Genomic DNA, 24,131 nt, shown 5'->3' with positions numbered 1-24,131 from the left:
AATGAGTAGCTACTTGGTTATACTTGAGGAGCACTCGGGAGTCAAAAGAGCCGAGTTTGCCCGGCTCTGAAATAACTTATTCGGTTTGCATAAACACACCTTCATATTAAAGCTACTGTAAAATTAGGTTATGCATTAGAAAGTTTATAATATACTTGATAATCTTTTGTATTATATGCATACGCTTTTTTACAATATATATTTACCGACGGTGCTTAGGGAATAACGCACCTTTGCACCCCCCCCCTTTCACGCAGTGTGGATCGGTGTTCCACGCGCCTACCGCCGCTATGTAAAGGAGTCAAAGAACATGTCTTCCCGCTCCAATCCGCGCCAAACCTGATACACGAAGCGTAGGTTGACAATCCACGCGCCGTGTTACACAGGCTTTTTAAGTGGGTACGATAAGTAATTTTCAATTCTACAAAATAAATGGTTGAGACACAACAGACAATAAAAATGTAAATCTTACGAAAACATACTTAACTTGAGTTTTTCGACATGATTTGATCGTTGACTTACATTAAAACTATTTTTTTTTTTTGCTTGGTGCTAATAAACTCCAAGCAAAACGTTTAAAATTTAGTTTGGCAACAGCATAAGAACGAGTATAATCTTTTGACTTTGATCTTTCCTAACATATTTTGTTCAATTGAGTAGGCCAATTTGGCAGAAGTTACTGTTGTCGTTTGAATTGAAGACGGAAGAAAAGGCGGTTTAAAGTTAGCTCAACTGACAGGAGAGAGAAAATGACAATTTTAACTAGAATATAATGTATTATAATCGTTTTAGACTTAGTTAAAAATAAATGCTGCAATGCTTCTGCTTGGGTTACATTTTTTTTTTGGAAAGTTTCTATTTTTTACTGAGGTAGTGTTTGACTTTTATGTTATTATTTCACTTCTCTATACAATGATGTTGTACGTCTCTACAGTTCTAGTGTAAATAGGTTTGTAACGTAGTTTTGTATTACTATCTCCACTCACGAAACAAAATTGCTGACGTCTAAGGGAACTATGCATTCGACACCCAGAATCCTGTCATTTAATCGGATTTTTCAATTGAAAATGCCCAATGTTTTGACTAATTTAGCATATTTTAAATGTCAATACTCGGTCGTTGTAAATAGGATGTGCTACTACTGCAGAACCACATCTACTGGCTAAACGCCCGCAGACAGAATCACTAGGTTAAATTAGGTTACGGAATGGATGAATCTGGGGATTACGTTAGGTCATGATGATAAAGGATTCTCCGATTGACAAATTGGTAAAGCCTTTTGCGGCCGGTAGGTGAACTGATACTGTTCTGATTCAGGGCTAAAGGCCGTCGTGTGGCAACCTTCATTAGAGGTCGTTCCAGACCCATATCCAGCATCGAATGTATAATTTTGCAAAACTTAAAATTCCATCTTTACACATGTAGTTACTTAAGTAAATTAACTTATGTAAGCTTAATTTTTATTTTACATTCACTACTAATTTAACAATATTAAGGAAGACATTATAATTTTACGTTATTGAAGCAAGATTTGGATGACCTCTTCAGCCCAAGAGTTCCAGTGTGGAGGACTGTTCACATCTTACCGGGCAGCATTAGATTATGTTTACAGTTCTAATACTGTCAGGTAAAGATGTCGTCCGGACTCCTCTAACAACATTTAGCCATCGTGAAGGGAGTGCAGAAGGAACGGCATTATAATTTAAAAAATACTTTAAATATGCGTTTAAAGTAATAAGTAAAATTTCATTGATTCGGTGAGCATCAAATTGCTTTTCAGACTACTCCAGGGATTCACGGCTTCATTTTCAAGTTTATCATGACTTTGAAAATAAGTCAAGTTCATATTCAGTAGTGATGCTTCAAGAATTTGGAAAACCTGGTCAAGTCAAACAATCGATTTTCAAGTGAAGGCATTCAATTTACAAAAGCATCAAGTTACTTAACTTGAATTAGCCACAAAGGCTATATATAAGAAAACAATCTCAGAGTTCATAAAATGCCCCTAAAATTGGAAAAATAAAAGTGGCGTTACCATCATAGAAAAAAAAACTTTTGGGTGTTTCATTCCCACCAGACACTAATGCTGGTAGGCGGGCAGTCCCTCCGGACTACGCCGGGAGGTAGGGCGGAAGACCCTCTTCAGCCTCCTTTCAGGAATCGTGGGAATGGGTGAGTGGTGGTATAGAGTGAGAAAGATGAAATGGACGAAATGAAGACAGAAGAGAATTAAAGATTATCTGTGGAATATTACTGCCCCAGCATTTGCTTAAGTGATCCAAGGAAACCACAGAAAAACTTAGAACTTAGAGTAGATCAAGTCTCCGTAAATTTTAATACTTCAGTTTTATGCTTGAATTCATATTTCCACATTTCATCTCATAAGTTTTCCCATACAATTTGACTTTACAAACTATGCAGTTCGTGTATATTTTTATCCTTAATTTTAAAAATCAATACAAATACGTAAATTACTTTCATAATGTTTAGTGAACATAAAAACTGTTTTCAAATCTGTCTAACATACATGTAACATTTAATTTTCATTACAACTATTACAGCGTTTTCAAGAAAATATTGCCACAGGATTCGTCAAAATAATGTATACCTTCTGAGAAATGAAAATTGAATATGACATTTGAACATATATAAAAAAATGATATCTGGTAATCGATTAATTATCAGCAGAAAAATATACAACAGCAATTATAATTTTTACATTAAAATAAGTATAAATTCCATATATCTCCATCGGCATGGATATCTCCAAGCTAAAATTCTAAATCAAATGTAATCATTTTTTTTCCTTAATGTATTTTAAATTTCTGGTCTAATCTGGACATTTCTCTGTAAGAACAAATCCGGTTTCTGTATATGTGTGTGACCAATAACCATTCTGAATCTTAAATTTGTGATACTTTGCTTAAATGATTCCTTATGAAGACAAGCTGAACAACTAGTTAGGTTAGATTCGAATAAATTCCTGAACATTTCAGGTGTCGGTATACACCATAAAAGTCTTAATACCAATACAAAACACTGATATATGCATATCCCAGAATTTAAAAAATTCAACAGTTGTTTTCTTAATAGGCAGGTGTCCATAAGTAAGGTTTGCTAACTTTTTTATGCTTAAACGCTATAAACAGAGGCGATCGGGATAACTGAAAGTACTTATTAAAAATAACAGCCACTAGAAGGACATGTTTTGTGTAATTTTCTTTACTTTAATCAAAAACCTTTACATAGATGTTGTTTAACGACGAAGCTGATGGATATTTTAACTGCCTTTTAAGTAACAGTCCCTGATAGGTATTCCAAACTCGAGCAGAGTAATAAATTCGTATATTGAGTGCATTCTTCATCAAATAAGTCATTTGTGGGGCTGTAATGGCTTGTGCACATACATCGGAAATAGCCGGACGGCACTATCGATATTTTAATAGTCCACCGCTACTCCGACAATTAAGGCCGGCACATATATTAGAATCGGACGGACAGAACGGAAAGGAAAAATATAAAATACATGTAATCGTGTGGTGGAAAGTATGTTCGTATGGACGGCGCACTCGGCATTTTAAAAATCCGCCGTGACTCCGGGAATAAAGGCTGGCGCACATATTAGAATCGGACGGACGGAACGGAACGGAAGGGAAAAATATATAATACACGTAATCATACGGTAGAAAGCAGTTTCATGCAGACGACGCTCTCCTCATTTTAAAAGTCCGTCGATACTCCCGAGTATTAGAATTAAAATGCGTCCGCTGTCTGTAATACGTGTCGATGTCCATGAATGTGTGATACTGATCGGAACTTTTTCGTTAATTATAATGATGTGCTTTGTCTAAAATTCTAAATTAATTCTTCCACTGAGAACTCATTACTGACAATATTAAGTTAACTTTCGCTAGTCAATTTCGTCGTATGTTCCTTGGGATGAAACAGAAAAAGGTGACGGCTTTTATGCTGTTAGTCTCTGTCTTTTTTACCAAGACTAAGCAATTGCAATTTGTTTCTAATGTCATACGTCATTTCTGACTACTACTATGATGTTTGGGACCAAAGTTAGTCGTTACTGTCATCTTCCTCTCCTTTACTATGTATCTTAACTGATATTATAAAAGCGAATGTGAGTTTGTTTGTTTGCTACGTTTTCACGCCTTAACTACTCAACCGATCGTCATGAAATTTTGTAAGCACTTTGTCAGGGGTACAAAAAAGGACATAGGGTACATTTTATCCAGAAAAAAATACTATTCCCGGATAGAAAAGTTTGTGTCGTATATGANTCTATTATTTAGAATGACCGGAAATCGATAAAAAATTTTTTTCTGGAACCCCAATTCTGGACAATTACCGCAATTTCTGTTGCTTGTTGATATATTAGCGACCATTTTGTCACCCTACAGACTTTTATTGTTTACAAACATTATAGGCTCATTTTAGCTGTTTCAACTCAACCGTGTGGTTGAAAATCCGCCATCCAAGAATTAAAATTTCATTGGTGCTTAAACGACTTTTTGAACGGGACTTAATGATTAGTTTGAGACGTTGATTAGGGTGGTATTTAACAGAAAGCTCGCCAGAAAGAAGACGTGAACCATTAACCGTAGCGGTTTTGTCGGGTACCCGATTATCCGATACCCGGCAAAATTAATATCGAATTTCAACAACGTTAAAAAGGACATTATCAGGCAAAAACGGTAAAAATTGTTTGCAGCCACGACAGGTTTTGCTACACTCGTTTTGTCATCCTCACCATAACCTACAAAATCCTACTTCCACGAATTGAAACAAATCAGGCTTGAGCACTCCCCAAGCCAACTAGAACAGATAAACTAAAGCTCTAGTTAGTAAGACGAACCAAGGCAGCAAGAAATTTACAAAACAAGAAATAAAACCACTTCGTCTCTTGTTAAGTAAAGTCAGAACATAAAGTTTAACCAGCAACATAGGAAATTTTAAAATAGCAGATACGATTACATTTTATTGGATGTTTTGATTTATTTTAAAGAAGTACAAACAAAAAGTAATGGCGCGGGTGCGAATGGCGATTTAGATCTCATTGAATCTCATTACTAGGTCGTAAACTTTCAACAGAATTCAGACCAACTCTTGCTGTTGCCTTTAGATAATGTTTCATGAAATTTTCTACAGTTGGCATTCAGCACGCTGTTTGTAAGTAATTCTATCAGAAATGTCTACCGCTAACGAGATCTAATTTGACTGTTTTAATTTCGACATGCATGTGACCATTATGAATTGTTTGTCCTGTTTAACCACATATCTACCACATAGGATAGCTAAGTCATAGGTTCAGTTCTATATCCTTATGGACCTTAAATTTATGGAAACAAAAGCTGAAACAGAAGTAAATAGTAAATTTTTGCGGAAGCGGAAACAGATGCGGAAGCGGAAATGTAATGATTTTAGGTGATCCGTTAATGCAGTGGTCGTGCGCCCTTGTCGTGAATATTTTGTTACAAATTTTACATTTAGCACTTGCATCTTTAATATCAACAAAATAATCTCAAACGGAACTTCTTTTTGGCTTCAAAATTGCACTTTTAACTTAAAATTTGCAACACTGAGGAAACAATGTACAAAATAAATAAACGCTATAACTGTAATATTATTTTCGAAATGAAACTATTAGAACTAGCGAAGGGGGAGCTGAAAATCTTGGACGATTTTAGATTAAAGTAAGAAAATAACAAGAGAATAACATTAGAAAAATATCAACTTACGAAATACTAGGAAATAAATTTAGGCCTTAAACTATAATAAAGTTACTTGCACAAGGACACTATTAATATTAAGAAAATTTTGTCGGCTATAACGCTGCATTGACGCTAATACTTCAAAAACATAAACGGTTGATAATAGTAATACTTCACATTGTTAAACATGCAGATTTGGAACGAGCAATTCAATTTAAATTGTTTTGAAAACGGCCAAGTTTAGCCAACAGATAATAGTAATAAATTTTTACGACTTGTTTTAATGTTCTGATATATTGATATTCAAAAAGATGAGAAATAAGATTTTGTTAAGTTCTGATAAGCTTCCATTATGAAAATGCGGAACCAGATGCAGAAGTGGAGGTGAAATTGTATGCGGAACTTCCGTAATTGCGGAAGCGGAAGCAGAGATCTGTTGCAACACTACCACTAGCAATTTACTACAGATAGTGTTCACTGCGCTGTTTACAGTCATTTATAAAAGAGTAGTTTTATTAAGTATGTTTTTTCTCTTGCAGGTGACATTTCCCCAAAGTTCGAAGAATTCATTAACAACGCTGTAGTTGTACATCGCCAGAATCAAGGTAACAAGCACTTTGTTTTAATGTAATTTAAAATGTGTGTGAAAGTAGGGCTTCTGTCGCAGTAAAGCAAATACTAACCAGTGTAAATACATAGAAAACACTAGCATGAATTACGTTATATATTTGCATTTCTCGTCACCAACTAAACCTTAACTTACATTTTTTCACGTGTACGACGAAACCATTTAAAGCAAGTTCTAACTGTTTTTCATTGACTTGACAACTTGCAGAAAATTTAATTTAAGAAATTACAATTTAAAATATTTTTAATTATTACTCTATAGAGTCGTACAAAAATATGCAAAACAAAAGTTCGGATGCAATGTTTTTAGCAATAAATGTATTATTTTATTGTCGATTCATTTTGAATGTAGCATATAAATAATTAACATACTTACTAGTTAAGATCATAAGCATAAATAGATAGGTATATGTATATTAAAATCGATTAATTTTAATTAATCGTAAGTTTAGAGCTTTAGATCATCTGAGAACCTGCTAACCGTATATCGATTTATCATAATAAAATTTTATTTTGATCAAAAAAACCGCTTAATACATTTTTTTTCCATTCTGAGAAAACCGGGCATTTTAATGCTTTTTCTTTTACCTGGTCCAACAAATTTATCTCTAGCAACTTTAGAGATTAATTCCCTTTTTTGTTTTATCTTGGCTGCATCATATAATTGTTCAATCGCAAGGAATTTCTCATAAACTATAGACCGTGGTCCAGGTCCGGACCGCGAAAGATCAAAGACTGAACCGCCAAAAATTTTTTGTAGATTTAAATTACTCAAATAAATTATTAAAAAATATGCCTACCTATTGCATTTCACATTTTGTGACTGAAAATTTAATTAAAAAATTGGGAATGTTTTTTTTTCTGGACCTTTCGCTAAAAATTTTCGAAAGTATATGGACTCAACCTAAAATTACTTGCCGATCCCTGCTATAGAACAATTATATATCGACCTACGGCACGTATTCTCTTTCATGCTGCCTTATATACGTATAAGCTGATAAAGGATACAAGCATATCAAGCTAGTTATGATTTACGTTTACTCTACTTCGATTCAGTGAAAACGAATGTCCACATTTAGAAATGCTATATTTTGACAACTGTCATTTAACATTTACATTTAAAATTCAATGACTTATAAATGCACTTTCCGTTAGTTCTTTTAAAAAGTTAAATGCCTACTTTTCTATAATTTAAAAGACGAGTTTAATCTTCACTGTTACTAACTTCAGTTAGTATTGATCGGATTGCTTCATTCTTACATCATAGAAACCGTACGGGTCATATTGATTGTGTGTGAATGCAGTGTTTATTAATATTTATAGATATGTACAAAAATTACTTCTGCAGCTTATGCAGAGCACAGGTATAACGGAACCATTTATGACTAGGTACTCCTTAAGCATGAAGTTTTCGTAAGAACCGCGCCACCGCCGGTAGATTCGTGCATTTTCGAAAATTAGAAAGCAGGAATACCTTACGCTGTTGACCATTAAACGATTCTGTTAAAATTGATTTTTCAATGTCGTGCTTTCTTGCCAACCCTTTAAAACTTCAATCAAAAACCAGGTTTGATCCTTTAAACTCATTTCAAAGAAACAAACCTCAGCATTTTTCTAGAACAATATAGTTCTAAAAGCCGAAAATCTTAATGAGTTTTCGTGATGATGGAAGTAAGAGAAAAACGCCATCGTTATGAGATTTTCATCATAAGAACGGTTAGAGTTGTGAAAAGGGCCACTCTCTGGTTTCAAATATTTAGCACACACTCTTCTTTATCGACTAAATGATGATTCCAACCGAAATTTTAAGTAAAATTAATTGTCTATGTCTTATTTGGAATGCTATAAAAATTCAGGTGAAAACCTTTAGCCCTACGTCAATAGGACCCACTGTGTTTTTTTTTTTTTCGAATTATTACTCATTTTACTTGACATATCAAAGAATAAAGTTAGAAATATTGATCAAAATTCGTAAGCATTTGACAGATGCTGCCGACACCTTGAAGTTGAGACATCCACGAAGTGTCGCTACCAGAGATGTTCACTTATTGTTAGTCTATTCATATCATCATATCATTCACCAATAAAGCATACCTCCGGATAATACTACTGGGGAAGAATAGCAATATTTTGCTCACACATTATATGAAGTTTCTATTATTAAATGTGTATTTTGGTTATTTTTCATTTTTTTTTATTTCACCATATTGTTTCTCCCTTGTACTCAGTTCCAATTCAGTTCCGTTCACGTTCACCAAAGGAAAACAGATTTTTACCAGTTGCAAAAAGCCCTGTCGCTCTGCTCGCTTCTTCTTCGATTTTCTACTAATTTTTTTACTTTTTCCGGGATTTATTTTGAAATTCTTCGCCTAGTTGGGCTTCGACATACATGAAAATAATGGTATTTAAAGGACTACACCCCCAGTTGCCCTTATCACTACCATTGCGTTACACTAGCGTATGAATTAACTTATCTTCCCTGGCTTCAGCTGTTCCCGCCAAACATCGTTTGTCCTAAAAGATATCCTCGTAACATTATTCCAATATATCAGCAGCAGGGGCATTAAAGAAACTCGAGTCAAATGTACCTAACTAAACAATGACGTCATCAATGCATATTTGGTGAGAACAGCTGACGAAGGGCTACAGTCAGGGCCGTACCAACCGGAATTTCCTCCGATTAAGAAAACTTTAGGAGCCTGTATCTCAAGCTACATTGGTTTTCGCATGAAATTAATACTACCACACGATTCTACTTGGTGAGTACTACTTACCTGACTTAATTTCATGTCTCAATTCGAATGTCAACTAATGTAAAAAGTTACCGCGAATTCTGCTGTAGTTGCACGTGAAAAATAATGACATAACAAGATAATAAAAAAAATTATAAAAAAATTGACAATTTTACAGATGGCAGCCCTAACAATTAGTTAGTGCAATCTCTAGAGAATTGTAGTATATACAACAAGAAGCGATAGTGATTTTACCGATGGCACGGTTAGTTATTCATTGTATTTGTACGACTACATCCATTCTTGTACGTGTGTGTGTGTGTGTACGTAGGTAACGATTACGCTTTACGTACACGAACGAAATTTATTTATTTACACGGTAGCATTTCAACGTCAACGTCGGCGCCACATGTTGAACACCGCTCGTTAATGTATAACAAACACGACCTTAGATCGCAAATACGTGTTTCTATTAAAAAGTTTTGAAAGTGCATGGGCATAACTATAGTATATGGACGGTGGGTAGAAGTTTTACTATTAAGTACGTACAATTAAAGTGTATGTGTGTGTGTGTGTGTTAAGTTTTATTATTAGTCTCAGAAAATGTGAGTTTCTTGATTAGATTAATGTCAGCGCCGCCACTTTTTGGTGTAATGATTACTGTGCGGAGGAATGTGTAGCTGTTAAATCTTCGTTCTGGCCGCTCAATGGAATGTGGAACGACAGTTTGTAAGAAACAGTTTGTAAAATATGTAAATTGAATTTTTATTATCAAAATCGCATTAGTGTCTAATGGGCCTTCGGCATTCCTAATAATAGAATTTTTATCTAATTTATTAACAAAAAGTTTAAATTTAATATTAGGTTAGGTATAAGCAACGACTGTAATTGTTTAAGTACTATACAGTAAATAAACATATACATATATATTATAATTTTCTCTTTTATTTCTCTCCTAATTCATGCGAATCTAAAGCAACAAATTCTTGATATGAAATTGTTGCTGCAGTAGGTGAGTGGATTGTGTCATAAAGGTGATGAATAGTGATGTATAACTATCGATAAGGACCACTGATGTTATCGGTATTGCTCCACAAAGTAGTAATATCAACAGTATCGCTGCTAATAACCGTGCTGTAAATACGTTTACTTTCTGTAGCGATGTGACCTTCAGTTTGACCGGCGCAAAGTAGAAAAGAACAACACTAGGCCAGAAAAGGAAGGAGACAACTCTCGGCCAAACTCTTAATCGGTGAGGGGCGTATAATCCGTACAGTACTGCTCGGAAAAATTGACCATTTTATCCACTACAATTGCATTGCTCAAATGTGCTACTATTGGTACCATTTACTACTGAAACTATCAACGAGTAGTTTATTTATATTTGATATTCATGAAGAGGTATTGGAAAGAATAGGAGAACGAAGTCAATAAAAAATAGGCGAAATATGTTACAAATTTACGAGATTACAAATTTACGCTCCGCGTAATGGGATCAACACGGTTCGGAGCGTAAAGGAATATCTTGGTGCTCACGTTCCCTAGCATTGTCGATAAATGTTAAAAGAAATGCACCTGTGGTTATCAAACCTAGTCCGAAAATATTTACACAAGATCAAATAACTCAGAGCCGGGCTAACTTTAACTTCGTAGGAGCCGCTACATGAGTTTAGTTTGACTCACTCCATACCCTTCAGTGAGTACGAGAGAGCAAGCAGTAATGAATAATATTGCTTTCTCTTTTTCTTCTCCCTTCCACTCCCATATCAAGCCCCTTCATCCCGTAGACGAGCGAAGCCACTCTCGCAACTTAAATAATATCTACGAAAATTTTCGTTACTACGTTCGCAATACTAGTGAGTTTGACTATGGAAGAGGGGACTCACCTACGAAATGGAAGGGATAATAAAAGGAAAGAATCATCTCACTTGCACTCGCAGGATCAATGAGTAGCTACTTGGTTATACTTGAGGAGCACTCGGGAGTCAAAAGAGCCGAGTTTGCCCGGCTCTGAAATAACTTATTCGGTTTGCATAAACACACCTTCATATTAAAGCTACTGTAAAATTAGGTTATGCATTAGAAAGTTTATAATATACTTGATAATCTTTTGTATTATATGCATACGCTTTTTTACAATATATATTTACCGACGGTGCTTAGGGAATAACGCACCTTTGCACCCCCCCCCTTTCACGCAGTGTGGATCGGTGTTCCACGCGCCTACCGCCGCTATGTAAAGGAGTCAAAGAACATGTCTTCCCGCTCCAATCCGCGCCAAACCTGATACACGAAGCGTAGGTTGACAATCCACGCGCCGTGTTACACAGGCTTTTTAAGTGGGTACGATAAGTAATTTTCAATTCTACAAAATAAATGGTTGAGACACAACAGACAATAAAAATGTAAATCTTACGAAAACATACTTAACTTGAGTTTTTCGACATGATTTGATCGTTGACTTACATTAAAACTATTTTTTTTTTTTGCTTGGTGCTAATAAACTCCAAGCAAAACGTTTAAAATTTAGTTTGGCAACAGCATAAGAACGAGTATAATCTTTTGACTTTGATCTTTCCTAACATATTTTGTTCAATTGAGTAGGCCAATTTGGCAGAAGTTACTGTTGTCGTTTGAATTGAAGACGGAAGAAAAGGCGGTTTAAAGTTAGCTCAACTGACAGGAGAGAGAAAATGACAATTTTAACTAGAATATAATGTATTATAATCGTTTTAGACTTAGTTAAAAATAAATGCTGCAATGCTTCTGCTTGGGTTACATTTTTTTTTTGGAAAGTTTCTATTTTTTACTGAGGTAGTGTTTGACTTTTATGTTATTATTTCACTTCTCTATACAATGATGTTGTACGTCTCTACAGTTCTAGTGTAAATAGGTTTGTAACGTAGTTTTGTATTACTATCTCCACTCACGAAACAAAATTGCTGACGTCTAAGGGAACTATGCATTCGACACCCAGAATCCTGTCATTTAATCGGATTTTTCAATTGAAAATGCCCAATGTTTTGACTAATTTAGCATATTTTAAATGTCAATACTCGGTCGTTGTAAATAGGATGTGCTACTACTGCAGAACCACATCTACTGGCTAAACGCCCGCAGACAGAATCACTAGGTTAAATTAGGTTACGGAATGGATGAATCTGGGGATTACGTTAGGTCATGATGATAAAGGATTCTCCGATTGACAAATTGGTAAAGCCTTTTGCGGCCGGTAGGTGAACTGATACTGTTCTGATTCAGGGCTAAAGGCCGTCGTGTGGCAACCTTCATTAGAGGTCGTTCCAGACCCATATCCAGCATCGAATGTATAATTTTGCAAAACTTAAAATTCCATCTTTACACATGTAGTTACTTAAGTAAATTAACTTATGTAAGCTTAATTTTTATTTTACATTCACTACTAATTTAACAATATTAAGGAAGACATTATAATTTTACGTTATTGAAGCAAGATTTGGATGACCTCTTCAGCCCAAGAGTTCCAGTGTGGAGGACTGTTCACATCTTACCGGGCAGCATTAGATTATGTTTACAGTTCTAATACTGTCAGGTAAAGATGTCGTCCGGACTCCTCTAACAACATTTAGCCATCGTGAAGGGAGTGCAGAAGGAACGGCATTATAATTTAAAAAATACTTTAAATATGCGTTTAAAGTAATAAGTAAAATTTCATTGATTCGGTGAGCATCAAATTGCTTTTCAGACTACTCCAGGGATTCACGGCTTCATTTTCAAGTTTATCATGACTTTGAAAATAAGTCAAGTTCATATTCAGTAGTGATGCTTCAAGAATTTGGAAAACCTGGTCAAGTCAAACAATCGATTTTCAAGTGAAGGCATTCAATTTACAAAAGCATCAAGTTACTTAACTTGAATTAGCCACAAAGGCTATATATAAGAAAACAATCTCAGAGTTCATAAAATGCCCCTAAAATTGGAAAAATAAAAGTGGCGTTACCATCATAGAAAAAAAAACTTTTGGGTGTTTCATTCCCACCAGACACTAATGCTGGTAGGCGGGCAGTCCCTCCGGACTACGCCGGGAGGTAGGGCGGAAGACCCTCTTCAGCCTCCTTTCAGGAATCGTGGGAATGGGTGAGTGGTGGTATAGAGTGAGAAAGATGAAATGGACGAAATGAAGACAGAAGAGAATTAAAGATTATCTGTGGAATATTACTGCCCCAGCATTTGCTTAAGTGATCCAAGGAAACCACAGAAAAACTTAGAACTTAGAGTAGATCAAGTCTCCGTAAATTTTAATACTTCAGTTTTATGCTTGAATTCATATTTCCACATTTCATCTCATAAGTTTTCCCATACAATTTGACTTTACAAACTATGCAGTTCGTGTATATTTTTATCCTTAATTTTAAAAATCAATACAAATACGTAAATTACTTTCATAATGTTTAGTGAACATAAAAACTGTTTTCAAATCTGTCTAACATACATGTAACATTTAATTTTCATTACAACTATTACAGCGTTTTCAAGAAAATATTGCCACAGGATTCGTCAAAATAATGTATACCTTCTGAGAAATGAAAATTGAATATGACATTTGAACATATATAAAAAAATGATATCTGGTAATCGATTAATTATCAGCAGAAAAATATACAACAGCAATTATAATTTTTACATTAAAATAAGTATAAATTCCATATATCTCCATCGGCATGGATATCTCCAAGCTAAAATTCTAAATCAAATGTAATCATTTTTTTTCCTTAATGTATTTTAAATTTCTGGTCTAATCTGGACATTTCTCTGTAAGAACAAATCCGGTTTCTGTATATGTGTGTGACCAATAACCATTCTGAATCTTAAATTTGTGATACTTTGCTTAAATGATTCCTTATGAAGACAAGCTGAACAACTAGTTAGGTTAGATTCGAATAAATTCCTGAACATTTCAGGTGTCGGTATACACCATAAAAGTCTTAATACCAATACAAAACACTGATATATGCATATCCCAGAATTTAAAAAATTCAACAGTTGTTTTCTTAATAGGCAGGTGTCCATAAGTAAGGTTTGCTAACTTTTTTATGCTTAAACGCTATAAACAGAGGCGATCGGGATAACTGAAAGTACTTATTAAAAATAACAGCCACTAGAAGGACATGTTTTGTGTAATTTTCTTTACTTTAATCAAAAACCTTTACATAGATGTTGTTTAACGACGAAGCTGATGGATATTTTAACTGCCTTTTAAGTAACAGTCCCTGATAGGTATTCCAAACTCGAGCAGAGTAATAAATTCGTATATTGAGTGCATTCTTCATCAAATAAGTCATTTGTGGGGCTGTAATGGCTTGTGCACATACATCGGAAATAGCCGGACGGCACTATCGATATTTTAATAGTCCACCGCTACTCCGACAATTAAGGCCGGCACATATATTAGAATCGGACGGACAGAACGGAAAGGAAAAATATAAAATACATGTAATCGTGTGGTGGAAAGTATGTTCGTATGGACGGCGCACTCGGCATTTTAAAAATCCGCCGTGACTCCGGGAATAAAGGCTGGCGCACATATTAGAATCGGACGGACGGAACGGAACGGAAGGGAAAAATATATAATACACGTAATCATACGGTAGAAAGCAGTTTCATGCAGACGACGCTCTCCTCATTTTAAAAGTCCGTCGATACTCCCGAGTATTAGAATTAAAATGCGTCCGCTGTCTGTAATACGTGTCGATGTCCATGAATGTGTGATACTGATCGGAACTTTTTCGTTAATTATAATGATGTGCTTTGTCTAAAATTCTAAATTAATTCTTCCACTGAGAACTCATTACTGACAATATTAAGTTAACTTTCGCTAGTCAATTTCGTCGTATGTTCCTTGGGATGAAACAGAAAAAGGTGACGGCTTTTATGCTGTTAGTCTCTGTCTTTTTTACCAAGACTAAGCAATTGCAATTTGTTTCTAATGTCATACGTCATTTCTGACTACTACTATGATGTTTGGGACCAAAGTTAGTCGTTACTGTCATCTTCCTCTCCTTTACTATGTATCTTAACTGATATTATAAAAGCGAATGTGAGTTTGTTTGTTTGCTACGTTTTCACGCCTTAACTACTCAACCGATCGTCATGAAATTTTGTAAGCACTTTGTCAGGGGTACAAAAAAGGACATAGGGTACATTTTATCCAGAAAAAAATACTATTCCCGGATAGAAAAGTTTGTGTCGTATATGATCTTTGACACGTATTTAGAACATCAATACCAGCAAACCCGCGGGTGAAATCTAGTGCAAATAATTTATAGAATTGGCACTTTTCTACACGACATTAAATAAAAATATTTTGTATGTCGCCCTTTAATGATTATCCCTATAATATGCCATTTCTGGTAATTTATAGGATTTTACATTAGTTATTCTTGTATAATTATCTAAAAACTAAATAATCTTAAATTACATTAAATATTGTATCGAAGGTTTCAAACAGCAAATTTAGACGAGCATGTAATTGGTAGTTCGATTTATGCGAATGTTAATAAAGTAATGATAATAATTACATGTAATTAAAACCACGGGTGAATAAAATTCGTTTGTTTTTCTCACTAATTATGCCGATGTTTTTACTTCAAGGCTGTAGATTTTTATGCGTTTTACCAAACACTGATTCGTGTTTACTTTTATTTTGAAAAAGGTGCTTTAAACCTTTCGTCCGTCGCCATTGCATATTTTACTATTCAGGCTCTAATTTTAACAAAATATGACTACAACGTTGAAGAGAATTTTAGTAAAATGCGTCACATTTCTGCGTTGGCAATACAACAAATATGTTTACCACATTCATTTTCTATTAATATTGCATTTATAAATACTAAAGGTATTTGTGTCGTGTTCGTCCCATCATCTCCTCCGCTTATTAGATTGTAAAGTATACAATAATAAAAATATGCGTTGACCAACAAAAATATTTGCTTGTTGCTGACAACCAAGTTACAACTATGTACAACAAGAAATACATTTGAATTCAAGAATTTTAGGATAAAACACAATATTCACTAAAAAGTGTACACTCAACTTCAGTGCTTAAATTTAAATTAATTACATAATTTATTTTATACGTAATATTATTTACTCATTTCAATGTACAGTGGATTTCATTACGACGTTGGTTGTAGCAACCATAGCAACCATTGTGCTATAGCAGCGTCATACATAAGTCCCTTGAATTTAAGGCACACTTTAGTATAAAATTCATGTGGCTATAGCGACTTCAGATGTAACGCCGAGTTAGGGTGTAACGACTGTTTTTAATGAAACAAAATCCCTAGTAATCCCATGCAGATATAGCGACCGGAGTCGGCCGCTAAAGACACAAAGAACTTTCTTATTTTTTGTTTACATTCACGCTGATAGTGAACAAGTGTGGTGACCTTTACCGTTGTTTCTGAGTAGCAACTGTGTTTAGTAAACTTTTGAATAAGTGTGACTTCCAGATGTACATTTACTGTAAAAAAAAAGGCGAAAATTGTTTCAAAATTGAAAAACAGTGTGTGTCTGTATCGACTTCCGGATATAACGACGAAATTACAGTGGTCCGTTCGTTGTCGTTATACCCGAAATCCACTATATATGATGGATACATTGAAGTTGAGTCCGTAAAATGACATGTTCCGCAATGTTTCCAACTGTCTCTTTAGCTTAATATCATAAATTAACGATAGAAAATAGCAACATGAACGAAGTGATTTCCTTTTGTCCGAAGCCAGCATTGTATTATCTCTGTGAGTCCTCCGCGCTTTAGCGATTTAGACGAATATGGTAAACTGCAACTTTTCCAAAAGATCCACTACCAGTTATGTAGTCTGATCTAACCAATTTTTTATCACAGTCTATTTAGACTGGAAAAATAATCTCAAATACAGTAAAAAAAATCATGGATCTTATTCTGAATACATTTATTTAATTAAACAACTAATTGTTGAATCGTAGAATCAGATTCTGTAACCAAAAATAGGGGTCTGTTTACGGAAATTAACAATATGGATATTACAGGACCTTAGAAGGGTTTCGGACCTGTTGCCGAACAAGAAATTCATATGTCCCCAGTAGAATCCAACAATTTTTGTAGAGGTCATTTTTCGCTTTAGAACTACCTAGCCCAAGGGTAGGCAACCTTTTGAGTCGGAAGAATTAAAAATTAAAATTTACAAAATTTCAGAAAGTTTTTAATAGTCACAAGTTTTTTTCTTGCCAAAAATAATTAGTACTCGCATAAATTTTTTGATAAAAAAAACTAATGTATTTATTGATAATGAAAAATATCTATTTATTCATAAGAAAAAATATCAATTATTCATATATAAGTAGTTTTTCACAACAAAATAAAAAAGAACAATAACATACATTTGAGCAAACAAATTCAATGGAAGCTTTGGTTTTGCATTGTTTTAGAATGTTTGGATAAATTTGGCTCATAACTTGTTGTTTTTAATTTCAACCATAACTTTTCATTTGTTAGTTTGCTTCTTACTTTACTTTTAATTATATTCATGCAAGAAAACGCTTGCTCGCACGAATACGTCGATCCGAAGATAGTCAGCACTCCAAATGCCAACTTCTTCACCCCACTGTAGTAATCTGGAAAACTGTTGGGGAGCGGTGAAAAGCGAGTACAAGTGGCTGAGAGATAGAATCGGTGCCTAATCCTTGTTAATCGATTCAGAACGATTTTTAATGTTTTTTTTTTGATAAAATAAACATTTACGTATGGAAATAAAGAGCCGCAGCTTCACATCCAAAGAGCCGCACGTGACTCGCTACCCCTGACCTAGAGCAATATTAGCAGTGACAAAATTAAAATTGGAAGGTTCAGATAAAGTCTGGTACACCTATCCAGATACGTACTGTTCATCCCAATAAAATATTCTCAGAAGGTACATAAATCGCCACGTTAATGTTAATTATAAATTGTCTGTAAAAGAATTAGTATATCAGTAGAAATGTTTTATTGAATATACTCACTTATACTTAGCTTTCTACTTAAAAATATTAGCTGTAATCGTTGATACTAAAATTTAGTATCATGGCAGTAACAAATCAAAATAATTTAACAGAGCAGGTCAAAAGAATGAAGCATTTAAAAAATGAATTGTAATAAGATGCAAAAATACGCAAAAACTTTGATCTGTAACAGTTATGGTGCGGATACGTGGATTAGGAAAGTAATATGAAAATTTGTACATTACCAAAATGTTGTCTTTTATTTTATTGAAATGTTTAAATTATTTTTAAACCCAATGTATTCCCGTTTATTAATAATTTATTTTCCTCGTACGGGGGGGGGGGTAAGATTAAATTACTACGGTACTTCCAAAATTTATCAATTCTACTTATTTAAGAATTAAATTAGCTGAGCTGTAATCGAAAATCGATTTACGGAATGATCCATAATTATTATTAATATAAAAAAAAAGGGCNTGAATTGATCTGAAGAAGGAACTGTTCAGTAAGTAACATGTGCTCGGTGCTAAAGATAACCAGTAATTTTTAGTTGCTCACAACAAAACTTGTCAGTGTGCGGAAGTTTCTAAATGAGCCGAAATTCGTAATGTATTACGGTAATGGTAATTGGTAATGTACCGTTCTATTTGAGACTAAATGCTTCTAAAATTTATAGTGTAATTGTATGTATGGTTGTACATACCGACGACTGTTTATAATAATACTTGATCGTGATATTTAGTCTGTAAATCCTTCACTTTATTAGTATTTAATTGAGATAAGTAAAAAATAAAAATTTTTTTTGGTGTGAAGATGATTGAATAAACCGAAACGTTACAAAAAACATAAAGTTGTTTAATTATTTGATCGCCACCCTGGAAAAAACTACATAATAATTCTATAGAAAGCTCAGGAGTTCTATAGACTGCTGCCAGAAGATTAGGTGAAGTATAAAATTAAAGACTTTATCATAGTTAAATGGAAAAATAGCGTAGCAACCCTTAAATGGCATATTCCTAACTTACAATTACAATAATTAAATAAACACCATTTATCATATAAAAAGTCGTCAATTTCATATTTCGTGTGTTTTAGACCATTTATGTCAATATTGTACATATTGTTTGAATTAACACTAAAGTATTAAGAATAAATGTTATATTTATATATTTAATTTGAAATACCGGCTGTTTAACAAATATTAAATAATATAGTGTTTTGAAACGAATCACACTAGGGAAAGCCGCACCCTGCGGTAGCCGCTCCTTTAAAAAAAAAATTAATACCATACCAGTTTATAACAAGCGACAGGAAAGAGGACTTTTAATTAATTTCTAGAAGGCTATGCCTGTAGTTAGCGTGTAGAAAAATATGAAATTACTAATTACAAAAGTAATAAATGGATTACAAAACAAAATTAAATACCTACTGTAGATTTCGATTTAATATACATACGTATATTACACATACAGTTTGCAGTATATAAATCTTATTTTCACAAAACGTTATACGCAAACTGAAAGGGGTGTAATTTAAAACAGCTAAATCAAACAATAATTTATGAATTACAGTTAATGTTCGTGTTGTGTATATAGTTATTGTACATATTTTGTTATATTAAGAAGACGTGCTTTAAGTTTTCTCTTTATATTAGTTTATGATAGTTGTTATACTTCATTTACTTTCTCTGGCGATCTGCCCCTTCCAATGTCTTGGATGCGCGCTGGCAAAATCGTGGGTAGGGAGAAAAAAGCTAAGCATGGATTGCTGCTCCAAGCGCATACACTTTTTGCTATAAGAACTGATTTAGCAACGCTGATTTTTGCTGATCAGCTACCGGCCACGAAATTTATTTTGTTCAACGAAAATTAACGTACATACATGCTCTATGTTATACTTCGTTTACTTTCTGTAGCGATTATAGCTCATTATACTCTCGACTCTTGTTCGTTAAACATACTTTTTCATACAGTACCTGCCAAAAGTTTTGTTCAATCATGAATAGTAGTACGAGTCGAAAACACCGTAAAAGCCTTTCATATGTCTTCAAATATAAATAGTAAATGGTACCAATAACAGCACATTTGAGCAATGCAATTGTAGTGGATAAAATGGTCAATTTTTCCGTGTAGTATTGTACGGATTATACGCTCCTCACCGGTTAAGAGTTTGGCCGAGAGTTGTCTCCTTCTTTTTCTGGCCTAGTGCTGTTCTTTTCTACTTTGCGCCGGTCAAACTGAAGGTCACATCGCTACACAAAGTAAACGAAGTATTATTTGTACAAATTTTATTAGCACATTTCGAAGAGACGTCTAGGGAATTTCTCATCAGCTGGACATCAATAAACAGGGATGGTTCGTAAATAAGTGTAATTACCTTCATAAACTCTGGAAGCCACCGCTGTGTCGGCTTCTTCAAATTGAACATTTTAAATATTTTTAGAACCGAATGGGCGTTACCATCTGTGTTTATAAAAGGGCGTATATACCCCTGTATATACATATTAATTATTTCCAGTCGTAGCAAAATATGAATTTCGGACACACCTGCGATACGTAACTTAAATCAAACAGAGCTCAAGAATTTCAACTGATTCAATGCAATTAAATTATTTAATTCACTTAGTGTCTATAAGTAATCAGCCTTCGCATATGTATGAATCTTATCTTTGTACCATAGAACGAACTTGTAACGTGACATTTTAGTGACCATTTAGCAACTTGTATTTTTTCTGTACTTGCTTCAATTAAACATAGCTCAAGATGTTGAAGTGTTTGTTTGAAAGCATCAACATCTAAACAGTTAATTTCGCTATGTGCTTATATCCATACAAACGCTCAATCCTCGCCTCTCAAAGCACAATCAGCTTCTGCAAAATGCATTATAAAATTGTCTTTCAATGTACTTTCGATGACTTGTCAAAACTATCAGTATTTATACAAAAATATTTGAGAAATGCGATCTCACTGTCAAACTGGGATAAGAATTATAAAATTGTCCATCCACTGGTGTTGGGCTTAGCATTCATCATCATAAGGTTGTCAGTCCTACGACTGGTTGGACACGTATCTCTACTATTTCCTGAGCCAATCTTCGCATTTTCCTAACACTAGAACATCCCACATCCTTAACTATTTGCAAACAGTAATCAAATCTAGGTCTACCTCTACCCCTTCTAACTCCCGTTTCTGCCTCTAATATGTCTGTGACTACACCTTCATGCCTGAAAAGGTGTCCTACTGACCTATCTCGCCTATTTCTTATTGACTTCCATAGAGTCCTCTGTTCTTCTAGTCTTTTTAATACCTCTTCATTTCTAACCTTCTCTATCCACGCTATCCTCATCATTCGCCTGTAACACCACACTTCGAACTCTTCTATCCTTTTCTTTTCCACCGCACCAACTATCCATATTTCGCACCCGTACAGCGCCGCGCTCCAAACATACACCTTTAACAACCGTTTTCGAATTGACTTCTTTTCTTTGAAGGCGACCTAACCCTGCGACATTCTCTGCTTTATATCTCAACTTCTCCTTCTGTCCTAAGTTATCTAACTTCCTAGATACCTAAAAATCGGCTACTTATTCTAATTTTTCGTCTCCTATCTTTATATTCGCTCTTTCCCTATTTTTTCTTCCCTTGCATACCAGTATTTTCGTTTTACTTTTATTTATTTTCATACAGTACTATTTTGTCAATAGTGCTTACATTTTATTTAAAGCTATCTCTAACTCCTCCTTGCTAGATGCTGATACTGCTTTATCATCTGCATAGATGAACAAAAATCAATTAATTTTTTAGCAATAAATTAAAAAAACCCTTGTTGAATTGATCTGAAGAAGGAACTGTTCAGTAAGTAACATGTGCTCGGTGCTAAAGATAACCAGTAATTTTTAGTTGCTCACAACAAAACTTGTCAGTGTGCGGAAGTTTCTAAATGAGCCGAAATTCGTAATGTATTACGGTAATGGTAATTGGTAATGTACCGTTCTATTTGAGACTAAATGCTTCTAAAATTTATAGTGTAATTGTATGTATGGTTGTACATACCGACGACTGTTTATAATAATACTTGATCGTGATATTTAGTCTGTAAATCCTTCACTTTATTAGTATTTAATTGAGATAATCCATTCTCGATGGAATACAATTGTTGTACGTAATAAAGCAATAAATACGAGTCGTATTCCTACAAATGACCCTATAATGCTTAGTTATTAACTGATGGTCAGTGTTGAATTATATTAACTAATAAAGAATTTAACAGCAACAGCCCACATCGCATATTATACATAGCATAAAAAGAAATGCCTTTGGCACGTGCAGAATAAACACGACTGCCCATAAAGTGTTAACGACTCCATAAAAACTTTTAAATAAGGTTAGACGGTTGGATACTATATAATTGTTCAGTTTACGTTTATTACATTCGCATGTAAAAGTGAGTATGTCATGCTCTGGACTAGAAACATGCAAGGTCCTGCTCTTTTTTTATTATTCTCTTAATATATATACATATACGATTAGTGCCATACCGTGGAACCAAAGCTCCGGCTTTGCAAGATATCTAGATATCTACCAATAATGATGGAGTCGGAAAGTCCTTTTTATTCCCATTTATGACTTTGGGGAACCCCCAACACGATATGAGGAAAAAAGATTTGTGAAATGAGAAATAGGGAGGTCACGATGAAAAATATGTTTTAAAACTATCAAAATTTTTAAAAGAAAGCATTCAAAATGGAAAATAAAAATAAATATCAGTAATGAGTAAATTAAGACTTAGGTAATTCATGTATGCTTTGTACTTTGTCCAGTGTGCCTATGTTTCTTTAAAATGGTTATTCCAGTATGCATTATTTATTGTATATTTTACGCGATGCATGCACACCTGTAATACTGAAAAATCAGTGCACTATGTGGAGGTATATTTACTTTTTAAATTACCTCACAGCTTTTACAAACTGCAATCGTACCTTCTCGTTTCTCCTTTTTTACTACTGTTTTATTGTTATTTCATACGCTAATCGAGATAAATAGCTTAGATTGGCCAGGATAAGGCAACACGAACGAAGTGAGACTCATCCCACGCTATTTTTTGTTTGCATAATTCCTGGATTTTATAATTTTAGCCTTAACAATGACAGGCCCCAAAATATCTAGTGGGTCAAGCAACTGTCTGTTTGTAATGTATAATTTGAAAGAAGGATTAACTCCCAATAATTTATCCCCAAGATTTTTACGATCGACAAAACAAGAGCTCCCGTAAAAAGGATCGTGTACATAAAAGTCGTATATAATAGTAGAACGTATGGCAGAAGGTATAAGTAAACGTCCTGCTAGAAGCGCTTCTGGAAGCACCTTTGTTCAGAGGAATTGATCCCCGTCAATATATGTATGTCATTCCGCTAGACTAAAAAGGTCGAGAGCGTCATGTCAGCAGCAGTAAGGAGTTTTATTTACCCATACTCATAATCGAAATTTTCAATAGCTTAGAAAATACTACAAATGGCGCAGTGAACGCCATCTGTAGCACGATGCTACATTTTAGGATTACGTATGATCCAACAAGGTCCACTTGTGTGGATATCTACTTGCTGAAAACGAATCTCGACGTAGCTAACCTCAACGTGATAGGCACGTTAGCTTAATCGAATAAAATAATTCGAAGTGGTCTGTATTCTGTCGAAACTGCCAGACGTGGATCGCGATTTCGATCTTTTTGGATCTCATCAGCGCGTCGCAGGCAGCTCCGATAGAACACAGACTTGAGGTTGGTTACGCCAGGATTCGTTTTCAGCATGTAGATATCCACACAAGTGGACCTTGTTGGAGCGTACGTAAGCCTAAAATGTAGCATCGTGCTACAGATGGCGTTCACTGCGCCATTTGTAGTATTTTCTAAAACGCACTGTTAAGACAGCAGGTAAAAGTTAGTCTGTGTTGTGTCGGAGCTGTCTGCGATGCGCTGATGAGATCCAAAAAGATCGAAATCGCGATCCGCGTCTGGCAGTTTCGACAGAATACAGACCACTTCGAATTATTTTATT

At 34.5% G+C, this 24,131-nt stretch overlaps 1 long non-coding RNA gene across 1 annotated transcript in view; it reads left to right on the top strand.

Annotated features, from left to right (window-relative positions):
- The window catches only part of LOC108732482, a 135,946-nt gene that overhangs the window by 19,800 nt on the left and 92,015 nt on the right, over positions 1 to 24,131 (top strand). The window contains exon 2 of the long non-coding RNA XR_001937093.2: positions 6,263 to 6,328. This is a non-coding gene — a long non-coding RNA (uncharacterized LOC108732482). The remainder of the gene's footprint in view (positions 1 to 6,262; positions 6,329 to 24,131) is intronic.

This window comes from Agrilus planipennis, unplaced genomic scaffold (genome assembly GCF_000699045.2).
Source record: "Agrilus planipennis isolate EAB-ADULT unplaced genomic scaffold, Apla_2.0 scaffold23, whole genome shotgun sequence".
NCBI classification, from domain to species: domain Eukaryota; kingdom Metazoa; phylum Arthropoda; class Insecta; order Coleoptera; family Buprestidae; genus Agrilus; species Agrilus planipennis.
The sequence above is the reverse complement of the archived record's forward strand: the minus strand, read 5'-3'. Positions and strand labels throughout refer to the sequence as shown.